We start from the raw sequence: 22,324 nt of genomic DNA, 5'->3' as shown, positions 1-22,324 counted from the left end.
CGGCAACAAAGGATGACTTCATCGCTCACCAGGTGAGTTTTGGAAAGAAAGGCAACCTCCTGCAACCAGTTGAGCGGTGCTCACTTGTCCTGAGTGCCGCTGGGCAGGAGCAGCACCCTATGGGAGGACGTCACCTGGACGAGGAGGGACACTGGCAGGGCAGCAGCTGCTGGCCGTGGTCTGTGGGGACACAGAACCTCTGCTGCTGCAGAGAAGGAGAAGGGCAGGGCGAGGGATGGAACAGGCTGTCCCAGTGGCACATCACCTCTCAAGAGCCTCCAAGCCACAGTTGCTGAGTCACAGCTGCAGTTCCAGCTGCTTTGCTGCAGTTGGGAGCAGAAGCAGCAGGAGCAGGAGGAGGGGGCTGCCCTGGCCCTTTGCTTTGTGATGGACCCCAGCACCTGCCCAGGCACCAGGGCAGGTGGGCTCTGGCTGCCGCAGGGCACTCTTTGGACAGTCCCTTGCAGCAATCTGTGGGGAGGACATCACGCTGCCCCAGCCCATCCAGGTAAGGCAGCCTGGATAGGGCATCCCCAGCCCTGCCTCCAGATGCTCCAGAGAGGAGGTCGGTATCCCCAGGGGGTGTCTGGATGCGGGAGTGGGCTTTTCATCCCAAGGAAGGAGCCTCCTCTGTAGCCACTGCTGTTGGAAGGAAGCTCCTCAGCCAAGCAACTGCCCTCCTGCCTCTCCTACAGCACCTGCTGGCTGTCCTGCAGCAAAAAGGGCCATCGACAGAGGGGATATTTCACAGAGCTGCCAGTGGGACATCACCTCAGGAGCTGCAGGAAGTCCTGGACAGCAGTGCAGATGTTGACCTGAGAAGCCAGACTGCATTGCTGCTGGCTGTCATCTTGAAGGTGAACACTCCTAACCTGCAGCTGGAAGAGGTCCTGGCTGCCCTGGAGTGTTCAAAGGCTCATCTGGAGCCCTTGGCATTGCAGGACTTTCTCCAAAGCATCCCCTCCAAGCTCCTTGTCATCAACCTCTATGAGGACTGGATGCAAGCCATGGAGAGGACAAGCAAGCAGGCAAAGTGAAAAAGGTTAAAGTGTAAGTGTGGGAACTGCTCTGCCTGTTAAGCAGGAGCCCTGACTGCTGGCTGAGGGCACCTGGAAAGCTGCACAACACAGCTGCTGGCTCCCACTGCCTTGGGCATGCTTCAGGGACAGCTGTGGGCAACAACTGCTTTATTAATGTTGTCTTCCTGTTCCCTCAGGGTGCATGGAGCCAATCTTCTCCCGAGTCGGTTGCTGTCCCTCCTCCAGCACATCGGCCACAACGTGTCCATCAGCAGATGAGCTGCAGCAACCTGGCCATCTGTCTTGGGCCAAACCTGCTGAGCCCAGCCAACAAGGACCTACTCCCACTCGAGGCCATGCTGGAGGGGACCGAGAAGGCACACTGTATTGAGCAGCTGCAGTAGCCTTCCTGGCCCATCAGAGCCTGGCTGTTCAGAGGTCCCCAACTGCCTCCTCTCTTGAGCAAATGTTTGTGGGGTGGCTGCCTGGAAGAGCTACGCCACAGCCTTCTGTGTAAAGGCACGGGTCAGGAATGGGAAAGGCTGCTTGATACATTTTCAAGGCAGCTGGGTTGAGACCAAGGGTTTGATGTGTGCAAGTGAATGTGCTAGTGGAGTTTGTGATTGAAAACTGTGGTGACATCTTTGCGGGAGGAGATGGCTGACCCTTCCTGTCAATTGCGTAAACACGCCAACGGTCACTCGCCGACAAACGCATCCCAGCTGCAGGCAAGTCCGTACTGGGGAAGGGAATCGCGGCAAAAAAAGGCCGGCAAGGGGCTCATTTTTGGGGCTTTTCGAAGGCTGGAAAAGCATCCAGTCCGGGCCGATACCCAACAGCTCCGGGGGCTGGTGACGGCTGAGGAGGCATGAGGCCGCGCCAGCACCCCCGGCAGCAGATCTAAATGGGACGTGAACACGCCAACGGTCACTTGCCGACAAAAGCAGCCTAACTGCAGGCAAGCCCATACTGGGGAAGGGAGTCGCGGCAAAAAAAGGCCAGCAAGAGGCTCGTTTTTGGGGCTTTTCAAAGGCTGGAAAAGTGGCCATCCCGGGCCGATACCCAGCATTTCCGGGGGCTGGTGGCAGCTGAGAGGGCGTGGGGCCGAGCCAGCACCCCCAGCGGCAGGTCTAAACGAGGCGTAAATTCCCCTCCCCGCCCCCCCATAAAAGAAGCCTTTCAGGAGCACAGCGACCTGGTCGCTGGGCACTTGAGTAAACAAGCGGTGAGTGGGCGTCGCCCGGGGCATCGCCTGAGAGCACCACGACAAGGGCAGTCATCCCACTCTCGAAGAGGCTAAGGAGCTCAGCTATGGCTTCCACCCGGAAGAAGGTCGTGTGCTCAGCCTCAGCCAGAAAGCATGTGGGAACCCAGACAGAGCTCCCACAGAGACAGGCAGCTGACCAGGTCACAAGAGCTCTCAATCCCCAGGTGTAAGAAAGGGAGGAGACCAGCATGGCTAAACTGGGACCTGCTGGTCAAAATAAAAGGCAAGAAGGAACTGCGCAGGCAGTTCAAGCAGCATCAGGTGTCCTGGGAAGAGTATAGGGACACTGCCCCATTATTTAGGGATGAGGTCAGGAAGGCCAAGGCACGGCTGGAGCTGAACTTGGCAAGGGATGCTAAGAATAACAAGAAGGGCTTCTACAGGTACGTCAACCAGAAAAGGAAGGTCAAAGAAAGCGTGCCCTCCCTTATGACTGAGAATGGCAATCTGGTAACAACAGACGAGGAGAAGGCTGAGGTTCTGAACAATTTTTTTGCCTCAGTCTTTACTGCCAGCCTCTCCCCTCACACCTCGTGGGTTGAAGGACCACAAGACAGGCACCTGCAGGACAAAGTCACTCCCACTATAAGCGAAGACAAGGTTTGTGACCACCCGAGGAACCTGAATATTATATAAGTCTATGGGACCTCATGAGATGCACCCCAGAGTCCTGGGGGAATTGGCTGATATAGTTGCCAAGCCACTCTCCATGATATCTGAAAAAATCACAGCAGTCAGGTGAAGTCCCTGCTGACTGGAAAAAGGGAAATATTGCACCCATCTTTAAAAAGGGTAGAAAGGAGGACCCTGGGAACTACTGACCTGTCACCCTCACCTCTGTGCCTGGGAAAATCATGGAACAGATCCTCCTAGAAGCTATGCTAAGGCACATGGAAGACAGGGAGGTGATATGAGACAGCCACCATGGCTTCGCCAGGGGCAAGTCTGGACTGACCAACTTAGTGGCTTTCTACAATGGAGTGACTGCATCAGTGGACAAGGGGAGAGCTACGGATATCATCTATCTGGACTTCTGCAAGGCCTTTGACATGGTCCCCCACAACATCCTTCTCTCTAAGTTGGAGAGATACGGATTTGATGGGTGGACTGGTTGGTGGGAAAGGAACTGGCTGGATGGTCACATCCAGAGAGTGGTGGTCAATGGCTCAATGTCCAGATGGAGAGGGGTGACAAGTGGTGTCCCTCAGGGATCTGTACTGGGACCAGTGCTGTTCAACATCTTCATTGATGACATAGACTGTGGGATCAGGTGCACCCTCAGCAAGTTTGCCAACGACACTAAGCTGAGTGGTGTGGTCGATGTGCCAGATGTCATCCAGAGGGACCTGGACGAGCTAGAGAGGTGGGCCCGAGCAAACCTTATGAAGTTCAACAAGGTCAAGTGCAAGGTCCTACACTTGAGTTAGGACAATCCTCGTTATCAATACAGGCTGGGGGATGATGTGATACAGAGCAGCTCTGCTGAAAAGGCCTTGGGGGTACTCATGGATGAAAAGCTGGACATGAGCCAACAATGTGTGCTTGCAGCCCAGAAGGGCAATTGCATCCTGGGCTGCATCAAAAGAACTGTGGCCAGCAGATCCAGAGAAGCAATTCTCCCCCTTCTCTGCTCTCGTGAGACCCCACCTGGAGTACTGTGTCCAGCTCTGGAGCCGTCAGCACAAGAAGAACATGGACCTGTTGGAGTGGGTCCAGAGGGCTGGAGCCCCTCTGCTATGAGGACAGGCTGAGAGTTGGGATTGTTCAGCCTGGAGAAGAGAAGGCTCTGGGGAGACCTTATAGCGGCCTTCCAGTACCTGAAGGGGGCCTACAAGAAAGCTGGGGAGGGGCTGTTTGCAAGGGCATGGAGCAATAGGATGAGGGGCAATGGATTTAAACTAGAGCAGGGTAGGTTTAGATTAGACATTAGGATGAAGTTCTTTACAATGAGGGTGGTGAGGCACTGGAACAGCTTGCCCAGAATGTTGGTGGAGGCCTCATCCCCTGGAGACATTCAAGGCCAGGCTTGATGAGGCTCTGAACAACCTGATCTAGTTGAAGATGTCCCTGCTTACTGCAGGGGGGTTGGACTAGATGACCTTCAAAGGTCCCTTCCAACCCAACACATTCTATGATTAGCCAAGGAGTCGACAGCACCTGTGGGTAGATCCAAAGGTATCAGAAGGGACTGAGGGTTGTCACCCCTGTGTAAGGTCCTATTCCTTATTGTGCTCCTCATGGACACCTGTGCGAATGGAGAGAGCTGCTTAGCGCTCGAGACTTGACAGCGGTGCTCTCCTTACTGGTAGGCTTCCCACACAGTCAGAGTGATAGGATTCACACAGCAAACGTCACTGCTGACGTCTGGCATCTGCCCTTCGCTTGCATCTAGGAGATGCTTTGCAAAAGCTGCTCCTACCTCGGCGTCACTTCTAGCAGGGCTGGGCATCAAGTGCTGTCCTCTAAGCTCTGCTTCTCCCATTGCCTCTGTTTGGTCACTGCCTCTCAGAGCATGAATGCTTTGCTCTGCAAGATGAGCTGAAGCTTGAGGGCCTGGGCTCTGACTTCAGAGACCTGTTCACAGAGATGTCCTTTTACAAATCGTTTCCATTCAGTGCAGCAGACATGACAGAAAACAGGGCATCAGAGAGCCAAGGAGACAGCTGGTTTAAGGCTTTGGTTGGGTTTTGCTTTAGCTGTTGTTCACTTCCAAGAACTCACTTTGCTGTATATGCTTTTGCTTTCCAGAGCTACCTTTGGAAGAGCAAAGTGGCCCTGCAGGGGAAGCAGACACAGAGCATCAGGCAAAAGTCTTTCTGTACACACCAGCCTCTGCTCATCCTCTACAAAGCAGCAGGTGGTGGAATCGGAAACGGGAGAGGTATGTCTGGTTGACAAACACCGTGACGATTCTCATGTATTAGAGCAGTTTCTCATAGGTCCAAGTAGCTGCTGTGCCGCTTCCTGGCATTAGATCTCTTATGTGTTTGGTTTTCTCACCCTGGAATGATACAGAAGAAAAAGTTTCTCAGATCCATTAGGTATGTGCTTAATCAAACTAAATACCTACAAGTCACATACAAGACAACAGATTTCAAAAGAAAAAGCTCCCCACCTTGGAAGGTGGCATTGCTGCCAAAGGGCTACCAGCAGAACTATGTCTTGGGAGGGTTGCAGAAACCCCAGCAGAAAGAAGTTGCCAAGCCTTTTCTTGCTCTCCTTTCTCAGCATTTGTCTGAGCTCTAGCCTACCCTCGGAGGCCCACCAGTGTGTAGTGCCCTGGCCTGCAAGGGGCAGCCCATCAGCTCCTTCTGCATGTCAGCACACCAGGGCTCAAATGGGCTGCAGCCCCTGTGAGCCCTGAGCTGGACTGCAGGCTCCCATCCGAACAGCCCCACAAATTAACTGAGCACCACACATCTGTGTGAAAACTGTGTTCAGAAGTAAGGTCCTTTGAAGAAATTACATCATTCTTGCTGCAGACTAAAATCTTCTGAAAGCGACAGCAAGGCCATCAGTCTGCAGTTCTGCAAAAGTTAAGCCTAAGGCCAGTGCAGGTTTGCCATTGCACTTTTGTGAGACAATCCCGTTAGAATTTGCTCAGCTGAGCAGGCATGGGTATAGCTGTCAATTTCAGAGGAGTTTTGCTAAGATCCTACTTCATCAGAGCTTTGTGAAGTCTATTTTGGGTCAGGGGACTGTGTGAAGTGTGGATAATGCAAACCAACAAAAGGGATCTTATTTTAACAGCCAAGGTAGCAATCTGGAAAACAGTAGCTTACTCCTCCACATGTCTTGCTGCCTATTAACTTCAACATTTCTGGTTCGGGCGCCTCTACTCTGCCTCCAATCATGCCAGACAGCACAGTAGACTCCCTGGGTACGTCCAGAACTGAAAAGTGTTTCAGAGGAAAGAAGGTAAAATGAGCTCACTCTGGTTAAAATAAGAACTGATTCGAGTTGATCATGGCTTTAGCTATCTAAGAACACTGTGGAATATAAAGGTTTGCAGGATCTTTCCAAGAAAATGAAAAATGGAGAAACAGGCCTGTGGAGAGGAGAGTGAAAGCATACCATAAGAGAAAGGGCAGAAGAGAAAAATAGAGCTTTTGGGTATCAAAAATTGAAAAAATCCGGGAAGGTCAAGAAGCCCAGGTATGTATCAGACTCTGCTGTCCAGCTTTCAAAGCTTTGAACACCGGGCTAAGTATATGAACTGGCAAGGTCACAAAAGTCACAATTCTTTGCTACTTAACCTGCTACCTAGACAAAGAGGCAAAGTAAGTCCCAATTTCTTTTGTCCATGTCAGTTGGCAATCCTCACGCTGCCTTGTATCATCCGAATCCCACACCTTGGTTTCCAGAACAATGGAAAGAGCTTGGCTGTCTTCTTTATGCCCTCCCTTCTGGTATTTACACACATTGATAAGCTCCCCCTGAGCCCTCTCTTCTCCAGGCTAAAAGGTCCCAGCTCCCTCAGCTTTTCTTCATATGAGAGATGCTCCAGGCTCTTCATCATCTTAGTGGCTCTTAGGAGGTGATCCTAAACAGCTTTCTCAGTCTTCTCTACCCTCCACGGCTTTGACCCTTAAAATCATAAGTATATGTAAATATACAAAAGAGGCTTTTAAATTGCTTGGAAATTATCTCTAACGAAAGGAGAGTGTCCGCAACAAACCAAAAAGCTAGACAAGCAAATGACTCAAATGGGTACAAAATGTCCACTCTGGTCTACCTTCTTCCTGCCTGCATTAAGAACAAACTTGCAAATTTAAAACCCTCATGACTGAGTGTAAGAGACGGCCTGTAGATTTCCTCACAAGGGAGAGAATGTCCTCCAAGCCTTCAATGGAATGCCTCAAACGCTGACAAGGAAATAAATAATACAGGCCTGATGTTCAAAGAACTGATAAGGCTCACTGGTGCCTCAAAAGCAGTGGGAGGACTGCCTTGAGAAGACAAGGTAGTTCTGCCACTCGTGTGGTGAGCTTGCTAGTTCTCTGTACTGAAGGCCATTGTGTCCACTAAGTGACCTTTGCTTCATTATCCTCAAAACGCATATTAAAGCGCACACCCCTCCACATGCTAGTGAAGATTACAGAGATCATGCTAAACGTATATGACTATGGCACTCATCTCTCCACCTTTTCCTTGCTTCTTTGGATTGGAGTCTTTGTTGTGGAAACTTAAAGATCCATAAAAAAAAAAACACCTTACAGGGGTAAAGTGAAGTAGCCTTTACAAAGATTACGCACTGGACATTTCTAAATGGAGGGTTTCCAAAAGGGAAGAGCAGCATGAAGCTGGAAGCCAATCAGATCCTCTACACAAATCATGCCTGCCTGAGGTCAACAAAGAAACACTTAAGGAAAAAAAAAAAAGAGACTTAATTCCTGCCACCAATGGGACAAGCACAAATTCAGGATTGTAACAGGAGAGCACTATTTTCTTCAGATTCCTGCAGCATATAACCTTTAATCTTTTGCCCTTTTGATACATATCTACCTCCAAGCAAAGCTCAAAAAGCTGACTGTATTTCTGAGGGTTGAGAGTTTATTTCACTACTGCTTTTGCCGATTTCCCCTGATGGGGAAGAAGAAAGCTGGGAAAGCACTTGGACTACTGTTCCTTGCTTTCTGATGTGTCTGACTAATCCTGAGTAAGGATGAAGTTCATGAAGACCGTATGTGCCTGTATTTCTTATCACTTCTGTTATGACTCAGCACTCCTCAGAGCTGAAGTTAATCTACTGCTGCACAGCATTAAACCACCCAAAACACCAGGAGGTGTAGTAATGCATGTCAGAATATTACTAAAACTACAATTCAGAAGATGGCCTTAAGCAAGTCTGACTTGAAGAGATTCTGCATACTCCAACGTGCCAGTGTGATGAAATTTAGCACATATGAATACTTCATAGTTTGTTTGGGGTTTGGGTTGCTTTGTTTTGCTTTAAATAAAAACAACCAGCAGCATCATGTTGGCAAAATCAATTCCTTATGGATTGTTCTGGATGGTTTGTTATTTAGGCTGCATTTAGTCTGGATTTTATCCTTCTTTGTATCCCTTCCCGTATTTCAAAATACAGCAGCTTTTTTCAGTGAAAAAAAAATCCTGTTTTTTTTTTTTCCCCTCCAAGTATTCATTAAAAGACTTGAACAATACAGCTCAGTTAAGAAAAAATGCTAGAAACTCAGAATTATTCTCCATACCTGAAAAAGGTGTTCTTAACTGTTTGATAAAAATATTAATATGTATTTTAGCTAATTATTAATACTCCTTTCAAAATAGCCCTGTGTTGGCAAAGGAAAAAGAGTAAGTACTAACGATTGAACATAAATGGTCAGTTGTCCTCAAAGCAATCTACTCTGAAAATTACACCTGGAATTTAGTCATAGAAAAATGGGGAAAAAAAAAATCCACAGGTATAGCAATATCTGATTGTACTAGTTTTGCCTGGGATTGAGTTAACTTTCTTCCTAGTAGCTTGCAGGCGCTATGTTTTGCATTTGTACCGAGAACAGTGCTGCTAACCCAAGGACACGCTAGTTAATGCTGAGCAGTGCTTCCACAGCGCCAAGGGCTTTTCTGCTCCTCTGACTGCCCCACCAGCGAGCAGGCTGGGGGTGCACAAAAATTGGGAGGGGACACAGTCAGGACAGCTGACCCCAGCTGACCAGATGGATATCCCACACCAAATCTCCATTCCTGGAGATGGCCGAACACCTGCCTGCCAACAGGAAATAGTAAATTATCTCCTCAGTGTGCTTTGCTTATGTGTGCCGCTTTTGCTTTACCTATTAAATTGTCTTTATCTCAACCCATGAGTTTTCTCACTTTTGTACTTCTGATTGTCTTCCCCATCCCACCAGTGGAAAGTGAGCAAGTGGCTGTGCAGTGCTTGGCTGCCCGCTGGGGTTAAACCACAACACTGACAGATGTCTGACCCGAGAGAAGACTTGGATTCATTAGAAGAATTAAATGCAGAGATTGTAACGCCATTGATTAAACTGAGTAATGCCCTAACTCTCAAACTATCATCTGAGCTACGTTTGGTCAAACAACCCCCCTCAAAGACAACAAAAAACAAAGCCCACTTCTGGCACAAGATTGTATTAAACGTGATAACCAGGATTCATTCTAAGTATTTCATTTGCAGTTCAGAAAGCCATTCAGTCTTCCCTCTAAAGTATATATAAACGCTCTCTAGATTGTTCATGAATTCAAGCACAGGCTGAAGCTACTTCCCATTGGGCTTGCATACATGATTAAAATACCTACTGAACTCCATTTTGGGTAGCACTTCTGCTCTGAATCCAGGCTGTTAGTCAGTCCTATTTCAGATGGGCGACACTGCTGAAATATCTGAGGGAAATCTGAGTCAAAACTGTATGACTATATGGGATCTATTCTTACTGGTAAAGAAATTAAAGGTTATTGGTCATGCCTTTCCTTGTAACACAGTAATCTTTTTTGAAGCGCAAAATCCTCTGCTTCTATCACACAGAGAACTCCAAAAAGCAGCTTCTAGCTAAAAACCTCAGCTATTTGCAACCAGCTTTATTTTTAACATATCCAAAAACTATAGAGAACTGTGAGCAAGAGACATACGGTGTGTTCTATAAAGAGCAAGCAATCGCCTGCCAACAGAGTTGTTATGATTAATTGCCAGTTCAACAGAAGGTAGTAAGTTCTGAAGCGAAGGAGAAGGGAAAAAAAAAAACCACGGCCTGGGAAAACTTAAGAGGGTCAAGCAATTTAACTGGCTTGAAAATTATTTGGTAACCAACTGAGGCAAAACAGAGAATGATAAAGGTGGGCTAATTCATAATGCTTGGCGGATAATTACAAGTAACTGATGTACATCTCAGACTTGAAAGGCTTCTTAAATTTCTTTTCTCTGCAGGTCTGAAGGTGAATAAGCAGACCAGGTAATACTCGACTAATCCAAAAATAACAAGAATTATCTATATTCACTTATAAAAGTAAATGCAAGTGAATTAATATGAAACTACAAACAACTTTAAGGAATCAACTGCTCTTCAGTTGTTTCAGTTCACACACACACAGAATCATATTAAAAGCATGTCTACCCTATAAAGTCAAAACTATAGTCTTAATTCATCCCAACCTTATTCTATGTGCTGTGATCTAGTCTGCCAAAGCATTTTACTTCTTAAGTTCTCTGCTTTCATTCCCTGCACAAGGTCTATGATAGCTTTTCAATAAGCAGTTAGTCAAGACTCGTTCATTCTCCTCAAAGTAGCCCTAAGGACTCAATGTCAAGAATTCATCTAGTCCAAACCCCTGCTCAAAGCAGGTCTAATTAGTTTACGTTACGCTGGGTAAGACATCATGGGCAGACAAGCCTTCAACGTCTCCAGTGATGGAGATACCACAACCTCCCAGGGCAACAGGAGTTGTAGACAACTAATAAGGTCCCACTGAAGCATTTTCTTCTTAAGGTTGAGCAAGTCCAGCTCACTCAACTTTTCCTCACTCATCATGTTTCAGGCTCCTGACTATCCTGTTGGTCTGCTGGACTCCCTCCAGTATGTCAACATCCTCCTTGTACAGGAAGTACAAAACCAGAGACAGTATTCCACAGGCAGCCTCACAAGTGCCAAGTACAGGGGATGGATGACTTTCCTGGACCTGGCTACTGATAAGATAAGAGATAGGAGTGCCTTTACAAATAGGGATGTCACAATGTAATAAGGAGTACCAGAGAAGTTAGATGAAACCACAGAAATTGAGTACAGTATGAGCTTTTTACCTTTTGAGTTTAGTACACATGCTTAATAAGCTTACGAATATTGACTTCTCTGCCCTGGGCGGCATACAGTTAATGAGACATGCAATGTATGATGTAAGGGGGGGTTACATGGTAGAGGGAAATATGCAGTAGGTGCCTGGGGAGTTTGTACCTTCCAAGTACCTCAGCCAATGGGGAGAGGAGGAGGGTCATATGCAGGCGGTGAGTTAAAATAAAAGGAGGCTGCATCCTCTGGCAATTTTGAGAGACCCCACAGAGCCCGAGTGGACTCTCCCTTTACTCGAAGAAGCAAGTACTGTTGGAACTTTGTGCAAATTGTCTGATAGAGCTTATGCTAAAGTAAACCCAGAGGTGAGGGCAGTCCCAGGGAAATATGGAAAATTAGATATGGAACCTCTTCAGGTTACTTTGAAACAGCCTGGTCGAGTGGTCTCTAAAAAGCAATACTTTATTTCAAGAGATGGATGAAAGGGACTACAACCCATTATTGAATCCCTGCTAGAAGCAGGCCTTTTGTAGCCACGTATGTCTCCTGTAATACTCCCATCCTGCCAGTTAAGAAACCAGACAGAGCCTGTAGGATGGTAAAAAACTTAAGAATAATAAATAAGATTATTAAACCAAGGCATCCCACGGTTCCACATCCTGATACTATCCTGAACCAAATTCCCTCCTCACGCTACTATTATTCAGTGCTCTACTTAAAGCATGATTTTGGGGATGCCCACTTACAGAAGATAGTAAACAATATTTTGCCTTTGAGTGGGAACAAGTGGAAGCAGGGAAAATAGTGAAGCAACAATTGACATGGACAGTCCTTCTGCAGGGCTACACGGAGGCACCAGTCCTATTCAGGCAAGCTTTACAAGAAATACTGAAAGAATTCACTCTGCCCCCAGGAATTAGGTTGGTACAATATATAGATGATTTACTCCTGACAGGAGAACAAGAGGAGGTAGTAGAAGAAACCACTGTAGAATTGCTTAATTTTCTAGCTAAAAAAGGGCTTAGAGTATCTGAAAAGGCAGCACAATTAGTGGAAGAGAAAGTTAAATATTTGGGACATATTTTGACTGAAGGCTTGCGGTGTATTGATCCAGAAAAAATTTAAGGCGTTTTAGAGGTACCATTACCTAAGACTAAAAAGGAGCTGAAACAATTTTTAGGACTAATAGGATATTGTAGGATTTGGATTGAAGACTCTTCTGCTTTAGCCAGACCCCTGTATGATCTCTTAATGCAAGACAGCCCCAACGTTGTAGTATGGACACCAGAAGGGAAGCAGAGCTTTAAAATGTTAAAGAACAAGTTAATCAAAGCTCCATCTCTAGCCCTTCCAGACCAGGAAAAAGAATTTGAATTATATGTGGATGTTAAACAAGGCTATACTAAAGGGATTCTAGTGCAAGAACACCAGGGTAGTCAAAGACCAGTAGCCTACTTTTCCAAAATGTTGGATCCGGTGGCTAGGGGGTGGCCTCATTGTCTACAAAATTGTGCAGCTACAGCTTTAATGATAACCGAGGCTCGAAAACTGACAGCAGGAGGATCCCTCATTGTTAAAGTCTTGCACCAAATTAAAGCTTTGTTAACTGAGAGAGCTTCTAAATGGATAACTAGTGCTAGGTTATTACAGTATGAAACTTGTTTAATGGAACAAGAGGATTTAGAATTAAGCAGCAGGGAAGGGTTTAATCCAGCCTCCTGTTTAGCTGGTCCCAAGGAAATTCATGACTGTATTCAAGTAACAGATCTTCAAACCTGAGCTAGGGAAGAACTAAGGGATACCCCTTGGCCAAATGAAGAAAATGTGTTTATTGACGGATCCTCAAGGATACTAGAAGGAAAACAAGTTACAATGAGATGGCAACAAGATTTTCTGTACACTACTGACTGAATGTAAGCAGTTAGCAGCCTCCAAAACAATCTCACTGGCAATTGCATTTGCAATTTACTCAGGGAAACACAAAAAATATCTACCTTTCTTATTAATACCGCCCAGCATGCAGGTGGCTTTTGCTGCAAGGGCATGCTGTTGGCCTATGGTCCACTTGTAGTCCATTATGACCTCCAGATCCATTTCCGCAGGGACAGATCCTTTTCTTAGCCAGATGGACCCCAGCCTGTACTGTTACATGGCATTATTTCATCCCAGATGCAAGATTTCACATTGACTTTTATCAAAACTTCGTAGGTGCTGGTCTGCCCTATTCTCCAGCCTGCCCTGCTCTCTAGCCTGTTGACCACTCCTCCCAATATGGTGTTATCCACAACTTTCTGAGAGGGTACTCCCGTCCCATCATTCAGGTCATTAATGAAGAGATTAACTAGAACTGGTCCCTACTAGTTACTATCCACTGTCTGGACTTTATATCACTGACCATAACTCTCTGGAGCACCACACTCTAGTCAACTTTCCAGCCTTGCTGCCTATGTATTCAGCCTGCATCTCACCAACATGATGATAAGCTTACAGAAGACTGCATCAAAAGCTTTAGTACAGAACATTCATTGCCCTCCCCTTCTCTACAGCATGAACCACCTCATCACAGAAAGCAAGGTTGGTCAGGTATGATTTACCTAATTTGCCCTGGTTAAACTAAACCCATGTTAGCTGCTCTTAGTAACCATCTTGCCTTTCACGTGTTTAGAACATCTTTAGAGAGTATTTGCTCACTAAGCTTTCCAGGGACTGAGGCGAGGCTGGCTGACCTCAGAGGATCCTGCAGTCTGAGAAGCCGAAACCCTGCCCGTGACTACAGCCAACAGCACCTGGATGAGTCCGTTTCTGTTTAAGGCTTTCCTATTTGCTGGAAAGATGAAGGCCACTAATTAATCCCCGTCTTTCACACTCTGGAGTAACTCTTGATATGCTCCCTGTTACCTCTAGCAGTAGCACCAGTGCTCACATAAAAGAGCAGAAAGTGCAACTAGGCTGAACAAGCCTTGGCAGCATCTCTGCACAATCCCAAGCCCCAACCCCTGCCAAGGACCAAATGTTCCAAGACATCAGATCAGCATTGGTGCCTCTATCCTGCACAGCAGGGCATCTCCTATAGCTATCACCTGCCTTTTCCCACAACACAGGGACACAGGTTGGCCATGTAGCTAGCTCTGATGAGTCTTCTGATGGGTCTTGCTCATCCTCACTAGGCACTGTTAACCATTGTACAGTTACAGCTCTGCAAATGCAGCAGGAACCTTCCTCTGGTTGCTGGAAGTCAGAAGCTTCCAGCCCTCCGACAGCTACCCTTTACTCTCTGTTTGACCATGGCCTCATGCCGAGCCACCGTCCTTGCTGGGGCCACTGCACCTGTAGCTCTTCCACACAGGTTCTGCCAGTCTCCCCTTACCCTCCCTGAGGGTATTCACCCTGCTGGGCTGAGGGTGTGCACCCACCTGGTGCTCTGGGCAAGGTGCTGGGTCACATCTCCCACAGGAGAGGTCCTCCTTGCTGCCTCAGCCCTAGGGAGAGGCCCAGATTGGGGCAGCGTCACCCGGCCACCCAACAACACTAGCTGGATCAAGGCCTCCACTGCGCTTAGGGCTTCAGCGCTAGAGAAAATGCTCGGTGGTACCAGGAGGCTGCACAACACCCAGGCAGCCCCACATGGCGCCGGCCCAGCCGCTGACCGCCCCTCCCCGCCCCGGTAACGGCTCCCTCCCTGCCTGCCCGGCTGCGCTACGGGACCCCGCCTGCCTCGGCAGCAGCCGCCGGGGCCAGACGGCCACAGCAGAGCTGAAACGAGCTCTAAAGCAGCCGGGGGCCGCCTCAGCGCCGCAGCCGTTGCCGCCCTAACGGCCGCCTCAGCGCCGCAGCCGTTGCCGCCCCAGCGGGCGCCCACTGCGGCTGCGCGGAGGCGCCTTGGCGGGCAGCGCCGCTGACACCGCCCCGCGCGCGCGCGCGCGCCCGCCCGCCTGAGCAGAGGGCCGAGCGCCTCGCGCCATTCCCGCCCCGGCGGAGCGGGAGTCGGCGGCGGGAAACGAACGCTGCGAACTTAATTCTCACCTCGAATAGGCCGGCATTCCCGCCGTGCGAAGCGCCGTGTGCGCCTGCCGCGCGCAGCCAAGCTCTTCCTGTGAGGCCAGACAGCGTCCTGCTGCAGGAAGATAAAACATTATATACTTCGGGTGTTCCCGAGAGCAGCTGTGGCCAGTACGCAGCCATGATTAACTGATGGGTGGCACACGTGAAGATACCGCACTGTGGTAAACCAGCTCGTTGTAGGCCTTTGTGGAGGAGCAAATCAGCTAAAGGCGCAGTGGCCTGTACATGCCCTCCTAGAGAACTGCAGACTGAGGAACTCACACAAGCCCTGAATGTGAACTAGAAAATTATTATTTAATGCCGGGCCTCTTCCATGCTCTTCTGTGATCTGTCGTTGCCGTGATTCAACTTTGTGAGACCTGTACTTCTCCACAGGGGTTTCCTTGACTCCCACTGCCATCACCCCCTCAGTATGACACAGGCCTAAGTCCTTGTTCAGCAGCACTGACCCACGCTTCATTTTAAGGAGCATTTAGGACTTGCATGCTACAAAATAGTCCTGCTGCTACGTGGCACAGTTTTCTTCAATAATGTATGCCTGCACCCAGTATAATCTATTCGTCAAAACACAGTACCAAATCCCGGTCCCGTTCAGCCTTATGGGTCAGACTTTTGTCAAAAAATTGTCATTAGACTTTCCTGTAAGACGTCCACCTTCAGAACCTGGTGCAGGTTCTACCATAGATGGAAATGGCTGGAGTTTGCCTTGTCTTTCAGTTCTTCAGCTCTCTGAATCCAAAGGTAAAACGTCAAAGAAGAGTGTGCTATTCATTGACAAATTAGCTGTTCTGAAGGATGAAACTGATTTTCCTGTCACTTAACTGTGTTATGTCCCCATAATTTAGACATCTCTTGCACAGGAGTAGCACATTTAGGAGTTGAGGATGAAACTAACTTTCTCTTCAATTCACTGATGACATTTTCAATTTCTAAAGGCCGTCTCCCTTGTTCAAAAATAGTAGTAGTGATTCTAAAGAAATATAACAAGGCAAGGCAAACCAGCTGAGGTGGAGCATGAAATTACATTTCTCAAATATCATTAAGACTGGGTTAATTTTGTACCACTGGCCATTCTTGACTTTAGTCACAAGAGCGGATTCATTTGCCGACTTCTTGGTCAGTGGGTTAAATTTGGTCATGAAGACTTTAATCATTACTTTACTGTGAAAGGTTATTATTAGTCAAAGGTGATGGGAGCAGCAAGAATAAATAGCTTATTACTAATTTGTGTCAGTTATATATGAACTCAGTGCTTTCCTTCTTTTTCACCCATGTGAACTCAAACTGCTTTCAGCAGGCATGCCCCTATTTGCCATTTAACATGGCAATTACTCTTTTTTTGTCTGTGCTTTTCTCGCAACTCCGCCTTTCTTTGCAGCTATCTTTTTTCCTCCTTCTCTGCTGTGTGACACTAGAGATGTGTTTGTTTTACAGACGAGAAGGTAGGTCTTTGCCAGAAATTCATAATCCGCTTCTCCTGTCAGTACTTACCCTCCATTTCAAGCTTGTCCAGTAACTTCCTACTTCCCTACATTTGCTTTTCTTATACGTATATAATAAAAAAAACCACAAACTACTCAACTATGTAAATGACACACTTTACAAACTGATTCTTTAGAGCTGAACAAAAATGTTATTATTATGTTGTCTACCTCATGTCAGGGAAAGGACAGCTGCGTTTTCATGCAATGTGTTGACTCTAACTAACTTTCAAGGTCATAATACTGTTAGTAAGGCAGCAGTTAATCACTGGAAGGTTTTACCAGGTTAAATGGAGGATTTTTCATCACTTGGAAAATTTAGATCAATGTGCGGTTTTGTTCAACCACTAGTTAGTTGAGGAAGTGACCAGTTTACATTACTAGGCCTGTAATTTGTAGAAGCCCAGACGTGCTACTTACAGTTACTCTTCTTGGGCTGAAAATGTTCACCTCTAAATGAATAAGAGGAATGTACATAGATAATATAAAACAGTAACTACTCTTGCTGTGTTTGTATGTATGTTTGATTTATGAGTGGTTAGAAGAGTTGCTGGAATTCCTTTTAGTTTTGTTAAGAAGATAAGAAGTAACAGCTGAAAAACTTTCCCAAAAGAATTAATGTTCTAGAAGAAAATTCATTTTCTTTTATTTTTTTCTAGGTAAAGAAATCATCAGCTAATACAGAATGATGGATATTATTTTTTTAGTAAATGTATAGCAGTACAAATCTTTGAACTCCAGATCTCTTGTAACAGAGAGCTAAGACAGATTCTCACAGTGCTCTATTTTAATTTGTTCTGGATCAATATGAGTGAACACTAAATATTTCTATCCATTTTATCTTAATTAGGAAGGAAGGAAGGACCTAGACACTTTGCTCATAAGTCAGATAAGACTGAATTCAAATCTGTTTTCAGATCTGACAAATTTTGTCAAATATTCTCTATTTCTAATGTTGTGTGGAATTAGGTCCAGAAGCACAAACACAGTACAAGACAACCAACTTTCCTACTCAACTTATTCCTCTGAAACTATGGAACATTACAATTTTAAAACGGAAGCCTAAGAACATATCATCAGTCCATTTTCCCCAGTTCTGTTTAAAGAGCTCTTTGAAAAACATAGTTAACTTCTTTTTCATATGTTAATATCGTATTAAATTGCCTTATTGCTTTGTGATGTACAGAAACTTTGACGTTGGTTTCTCTATTTTATTTCAAGAATTCTTTTTTCTTGTAAGCTCGAAAAAAGAATCTTCCACTTAAATAAGTTGATTGCAAGCACTTTCAGTAATTGAATCCCTAGATATTTGTCTTTATGCTGGGAGGTTTCGTTTAACTTTTAATGGATTTTTAATGCTGAAACAGTTTCATTTAAAACTGTTGCCATAAAACATGTTAGAATTTCTATTTTTGTTGCAGGATTTTTTCCCCAAAAACCGTTTTAAAAGCTGAGTTTAAGACGATATTATTACACTAAGAAATACACTGTAAAACATACTTCAAGAAATGAGAAAGATTTCTAGAAAACAGAAAAGACTATCATGCTGTCAATCTGTTGCAGAGTGTTCACCAGCACTAAAATTTTTACATTTAAATAATATTGCTAATAACTAGAGTATATTTTCAGTGGGAAGAAAAATCCTCTGCAACCAAAACGTATAAGCTCTGTAAACTGAAGGCCTTTCTACCACAAATTTAGGAAGTCAGTGGCTGTACAGCTGCACAGGAGTCCTGTCATCAGGGTGGCTTCCCTAAGCCCACCACCTGTTGAAGAAGGATAACATAACTTCTGACCCCTGCTTCCTTTAATTGCACTCTTTGTAAAACAGGACCCAGTTAACCCCCTACTCTTCCCTGGCGTGGGGTCAGCAGGACTCAGCATCCTTCTGTGCTGTGAATTGAGGTCTACTGGGCGAGCAGTCTGCAGAGAGGCAGGAAAGGTACCAGGGATGACAACCTCCCCCTCACAAGCCCAGGACACGCTCGGTCCAAGGAAGGTGGGCCCCATAAGGCAGCATTTGGGAACCAACAGATGCTGGTGAGGGCTTCCTGCACGGGGCTGGGCTCCATTGTCTGTGGAGGGAAGAGGTTTGATGACTTAGTTGTTTATCAAGATGAGGTACTTTATAAGTTCATATACCCAAAAAATACTACCTGAATGCATTTTCTAGGTGCAGAGAGCAGGAATTTAGTTGGTTCTCCTAAGACACCAAACTAATGCAGCTTAATAAGATATTACCTGTCAGCTGAGCTATGGTAACAACAGGCGTGTTCTGATCAGCCTGAGTTGCAAAGCAATTTGGCTAGATAAGTATCTTCTGACAAAAAAAGAGTTTTAAGAATAGGAAAAGCCTTCCATGACTGTCTCTTGTAATTAATCATTCACACAGACCTTTTTTTTTTGACATGATTCGACAAAATTTTAAGTGTTCCCAAGATACAGGACAAGTGACTGGATCATAAGAGCACAGATATTTCAGATCCAGGTAGATAAATATCCAAACTACCTAAGGTAACATAAAACTGAAGTTTAGTTCCTCACAAACCAATCACAGAAATGAAAAGTTACAATTATTTTAATATGACAATGGGGAGGTCAGTGGCTTTACTACTTATTCATATAATCTAGTCCTTAAAAATATCTCCTGTTTTCATCATTGTTGCAGTAAAATTAGTTGTTCTCTTTATACATCATTCAAACTCTCATACATCAATGAATATAAGACCAGAGGACAATAACATTCAAGGAGGGGCTGGTAGCTCACTCTTATGCAAAGTTGAAAAATGACCAAATCAGGAATTATACACACATATTGACAGGGATTTTTTCTGATTTTGGTTTGTTTGTTGGGGTTTTTTTGTTTTGTTTTGTTTTTTTAAATAAGTAGTTCCTAAAGGACTTTCAGCTCTACCTAAGCTCATTTCTCCTGAAATCCATCCAAGTTAAGACATTCAACATCACACAGAACATGTTCTTAAGTTCCTGTGTTCTGTTCATCTATTGTCCTATGTCTTGCTTTTGAGCCATGGCAAAGTTGTTGAACAGAAGGAAAACCGGTTTTAGCTCTTGCTCGTATCATTCAGCTAATCCTGTGATCATACTCGGGAAGGTCCTCCACTGAAGTCACAGCAGGTACAATGAAATCAGGATTCTGGATTTGACTTCATTGTGCACAGTGTCTGGAAGATGAATAAGCCAGACTGATACTTACAATGATGCATAGCCATTCTCAGACAGTTTAGCATAATACATTATTCCAAAATCTTCTGAAAATACCAGCTTTTGGACACTCATAAGGTTTTTAACAAAGAACTCTCTAAATGCATTTTAAAACATTTAAAGCCTTATATCACTAAAAAGGAGACCTGAAAAATTAAGTCACTGTGACTTTCCAATTGTGGCCATGACAGCATACATTTATTTCTGACATTTACCGTTATTCCCATGAAACCCATAAATATTGCAGACAACTAGCTGGTTGATCAAACATTGCATACCTTAGCTTCTTCCATAATTTAGGATTTTTTAAGTTAGGATTTGAAAAATAAAAACGTTGAACATTTCATATTTATTACTTTGCAGTCTTCAAAAGGAAAATCATGCACCCCACCCTGTTCTGCACCATCCAGTGAACAACTCCTCAAAAGAGCAATGATTCCTGTTGTGGCTAATCGGTTCTATAATACTACAGATTAATGTGGAATATCTTTTTCTGATTCCTATTTATGTCCTTGCCCATATGATTTCCTTCACCCTTCACCCAAAAACAAATGATATATGTTTTGGGATATATCATTTAGTCATTCGAGGCCATCACAGACATTTTACCTCCTGCAGGAATGAATCCCACAGATTACTTATACATGTAAAATATATTTCCCAATAATTCTAAAACATGCCTCTTCTTTCCTCTTCTTTCTCTCCATTCACGCTGCTAAATGCTACAGTAAAAGGACCTCTAAACCTTATTTTTCCTGATAGCATTTTAGCTAGTCCCTTGTACCTTAAAATCAATGAAAAGACATTTAGCAAAGCACGTCAAATGCAACAATAGCATTGAAGAATATAAAGATGTCACATGTTCGATTTTCGTCCGCTCATTTAAAAATATGTTATCTGTATTGTTAACTTCTGGTGGAGGCTGGGCAGAAATTGATATTGCTATTTATGTTTGCTCCTATGGAGAGGTTCTGCCCTCTCAGAGCACAGTAATTGTGCTCAGTAATTGAAGTATGGGATTATTTTAGGCTAATGTGTGTTTACTTCAAGTTAAATTTCATCTCTGCTACTTCCATTTCCCTCTGAAATGTTTCTCAGTCCTCCATAATTTTCACCATCTCTGCCGAAGCTTTCTTCTCCAGTAGTATTACTGTCTCTGTCCTGCTTCTGTCTTCTTCCTTCCCCACATCAAATGTCTGGATTTGTTCCGTTTAGTATTAGAAGTTTATTTTGTATCTAATGCAGATTTGACCATTATATCAGATACTTAGCCAGAGTCCTGTGGTTTTTGTGATGAGCAGTCCTGTCTCACAAACCTCTAGTTTCTAGAAGGACTTGACAAACATATTGATAAGGGGCTTGACTACTGCTTTTCCAGAAGGCTTTTGAGAAGATCCTTCACCTAATGCTTTTAAGGAAATTAAGACAGTATAAGAAGGAAGACAGTTGCATAGGTAAATAATTGGGCAAAAGACAGGGAACAGAATGTAAGAGTAAGTGGTCAGAAAGCTGTTCATCAGCTTCATAAGCAACTTAAGAATAGGTGTCAATGAGAGGTGAGGTATCAATGTTTACAAATAATGTTAAGTTATTCAGGATGGAGTAACTGTCGAGAATTGCAGAAGGTGCCTACAAAACTGAGTAACTGTTTAAATGTATTTTGCACCCAGATGTTGCATATGTAGTTCTATTTGCCTTATCTCAAAAAGACAGAACTGGAAAAGGTTTAGAGAAGAACAGCAAAGATCACAGGTATGGTGTATCTTCCAATGAAGAGTGATTGTGCAGATCAGGACTCTACAGCTTTGAAAAGGTCAAATATGTGGCAGAACCATATAAAACCGTAAAGCCCCAGAAAGTTTTTGCTTATTTTCTTTCCCAGTGGAAGAACTAGGGCTCATCAAATGAAGCTAGTGGGAAACATTCACACTAAGTAAGTATGTAGTTAAACAATATGTAGTTAAACTGGTGGAAACCCTTGGTATAGGATGCTATGAATGCTATGAATGCTAACCATTTACATGATCTCAAGGGGACAGTGTATGAAATCATGGAGAAGAAGTCTAATTGAGCTGTTAAACACAAAGATTTGGCTAAACCTCTCTGGAGAAGTCTATGAGCTGCAAATTCTTGGTAAGAATGCATACCAGGAGGTGTCACTGGAGGCTTGCATCCCCAGGCACCTGCTGGTGGCCACCACTGGCAACAGGACACAGGATTAGATGGCAGTGCAGCCATGTCTTATGTTCTATTCCAGTAGTGGAGTTACCCTGGTTGCTTTCAGTCACAATGGATGTTGTGCCTAACTGATGATGTACTTAGTCAGCGAAGTTACGAAAAGACCCAACAGCTGGATATTGAAGCCGAGAAAGTACAGACTGAGATACAGTTTTTAAATACAGAAGGTCATTTATGTTTGGAAACCATTAGTACAGCTGTAGTACACTCCTGCTCAATCACAGCTTTCAAAGAGACATATGTCTTTTCTCAAAACCAAGACTTGTGTGCAGA

Source organism: Rissa tridactyla, chromosome 3 (genome assembly GCF_028500815.1).
Source record: "Rissa tridactyla isolate bRisTri1 chromosome 3, bRisTri1.patW.cur.20221130, whole genome shotgun sequence".
Lineage (NCBI taxonomy): Eukaryota > Metazoa > Chordata > Aves > Charadriiformes > Laridae > Rissa > Rissa tridactyla.
Note: the sequence above shows the minus strand (reverse complement) of the source record.